Below are 2,881 nucleotides of genomic sequence, written 5' to 3' on the forward strand. Positions count from 1 at the left end.
ATCATTAAAATGGCCATACTACCCAATGCAATCTATAGATTCAATGCACTCCTCATTAAAATACCAACAGCATATTTTACAGATCTAGAAAGAATTCTCCAAAAATGCATCTAGAATTTAAAAAAAGACCCTGAATAGCTGCAGTGATCCTGAGAAAGAAGAACAAAGTAGGAGGGATCTCAATACCAGATTTGAAGCTGTATTACAAAGCCACTGTTCTCAAACCTGCCTGGTACTGGCACGAGAACTGACATATCGACCAATGGAATAGAATAGAGAACCCAGAAATTGACCCAAATCACTATCACTATGCTCAATTGATATTTGGCAAAGGAGGCAAGAACATACAATGGTGTCAAGATACTCTCTTCAATAAATGGTGCTGGGAAATTAGATCAGACACAGGCAAAAAAAATGAAACTAGACCACCAAATTACACCATACACAAAAATAAACTCAAAATCGATAAAGGACTTAAATGTAAGGCAGCAATCCATAAAAATATTAGAGGAATCCACAGGCAGCAAAATCTCAGACATATGTCGAAACAATTTCTTCACTGATACAGCTCCTTGGGCAATGGAAACTAAAGAGAAAATAAACAAATGGGACTCCATCAAAATAAAAAGCTTCTGCACAGCAAGAGAAACCATCAGCAAAACAACAAGAAAACCCACTGCATGGGAGAACATATTTGCCAATGATATCTCTGATAAGGGTTTAATCTCCAACATTTACAGGGAACTCATACAACTTAACAAAAGGAAGACAAACAACCCAATTTAAAAAAATGGGCAATGGACCTAAATAGATACTTTTAGAAAGAAGACATAAAGAAGACCAAGAAACATATGAAAACATGTTCAAAGTCACTAATCATCCGCAAGATGCAAATCAAAAGGACAATGAGGTACCATCTCACACCTGTCAGAATGGCTATCATCCATAAATAAATAAACGACAAATGTTGGCGAGGGTGCGGAGAAAAAGGAACCCTCGTGCACTGCTGGTGGGAATGAAGACTGGTGCAGCCACTGTGCAGAACAGTATGGAGTTTCCTCAAAACACTAAAAATGGAACTTCCATTTGACCCAGTGATCCCACTTTTAGGAATATATCCCAAGAAACTAGAAACAACAATCAGAAAAGATATATGCACCCCTATGTTCATAGCAGCACAATTTACAATAGCTAAGATTTGGAATCAGCCTAAGTGCCCATCAGCAGATGAGAGTATTAAAAAAAGCGGTGGTACATCTACACAATGGAATACTATGCTGCTATAAAAAAGAAGGAATTCTTAGCATTTGCAACAGCATGGATGGAACTGGAGAGCATTATGCTAAGTGAAAGAAGCCAGTCAGTGAAAGATAAATACCACATGATCTCACTCATTTATGGAGTATCAAGAACATGATAAACTGTTGAACAAAAATAGATAGAGGCTAAGAAGCATCGAACAGACTCTCAAACTACAGAGGGATGGTAGGAGAGGGTTAGGGGTGCATGATATCCACCTAAGGACTTGTATGCATACATATAAGCACAACCAATAGACGCAATACACTGGTTGGGGATGAGGGTAAGTGCTGGGGGTGTAGGAGAGGCAGGTGGGAAGTCAATGGGGGGGGGAAGAGACATATGTACTACTATGTGTAATACCTTAAACAATAAAAAATGAAAAAAAATGGAATGATACAGAGATTAGCATGGCCCCTGCACAAGGATGACATGCAAATTCATGAAGTGTTCCCTATTTTATGTATATACTTGAGGCTTGGTTCATGAAATTCATGTGTGTGTATAGTTGCTAGGCCTGGCCTGCGATCAGTGCCATCTTCCTCAGCTCCTCACAACCAGCCCTGCCCCCCGCCACCACCCACCCCCAGTTCCCTGATCGCCATAGGGTGATCAGAGCCTGATGGCTGGGGGAAGGGACTGAGAGGTGAGATTTTCCTGTTTACTCGCCAGCCCGGCCCCCACTGCCTGTCACCCTCTGTGTGTGGGGCAACTGGCAGGGCCAGGTCCTTGGCCTGGAGCCACCCACATACCCTGCCTCCCATCCATATCTCCCCATTCACCATCAGGCAATCGGAGCCTGCCGGCCGGGGGAAAAAAAACAAGAGGTGGTCAGTGTGCCTCATAGTGACTGGTCAAGCGGTCTTTTTGGTCATTTCCCTGTTAGGGTCAATTTGCATACTACCCTTTTATTATATAGGATATTAATATATGGAATACGTGTCTAAATATTATAATTCTGTACAAAAAGTAAGTCTGAATAACAAGTAAAATTAGTGCTTTGAGAGTTCAGAGGAAAATTATTTTCAGATGTAGAGTGCATAGTAAGTATTATTTTCAGGTATGGGGTGCTTATTGGAGGGAGCAAAATACCAATGAAAGCTTCATGGAAGGAGATGGCATATGGGTAAGAAAACTTTTGGACAAATTCATGGCTGCAGGGTGTTTCATGTTGACAAAACAGGTGGTGCAATTATGAAAACCCGACTGTTTCCATTAAGATAAATTGAGGATATAAGAAGTCAGAAGCAGTACATGAATTTGTAATAAAAATAAGTTATTTGCCATATAATTTATAGTTTTACTTAGTGAAATTATTAGGAAAATAGCTTAAACTCATGTTAGTAGATGTAGATAAACTTTTAAAACTAAAATGTTTAGATTGACTTGAATTTTAATTATTTAAATTGGTTTTAAAACAAAGAAAAACACAAATCATTCAGATGTAGTTTCTGAAGAAGTGCTATATGTTAATAGTGAGCTAGGTTAAATGTCATTACCTCTTTGTAGACCCACTGAAATTAAAGTTAGTTTCAAAGAGGAGGGAAACTTGCAGAGAAGATAATATGGAAATGAGAGATGT

The 2,881-nt window shown here is 39.2% G+C and overlaps 1 pseudogene; it reads left to right on the top strand.

Moving 5' to 3' along the window:
- The first annotated feature begins 1,661 nt into the window (after positions 1 to 1,661).
- LOC114227413 (U6 spliceosomal RNA) lies at positions 1,662 to 1,761 on the top strand (annotated as a pseudogene).
- Positions 1,762 to 2,881: the final 1,120 nt, after the last annotated feature.

Source organism: Eptesicus fuscus, chromosome 1, assembly GCF_027574615.1.
Source record: "Eptesicus fuscus isolate TK198812 chromosome 1, DD_ASM_mEF_20220401, whole genome shotgun sequence".
Lineage (NCBI taxonomy): Eukaryota > Metazoa > Chordata > Mammalia > Chiroptera > Vespertilionidae > Eptesicus > Eptesicus fuscus.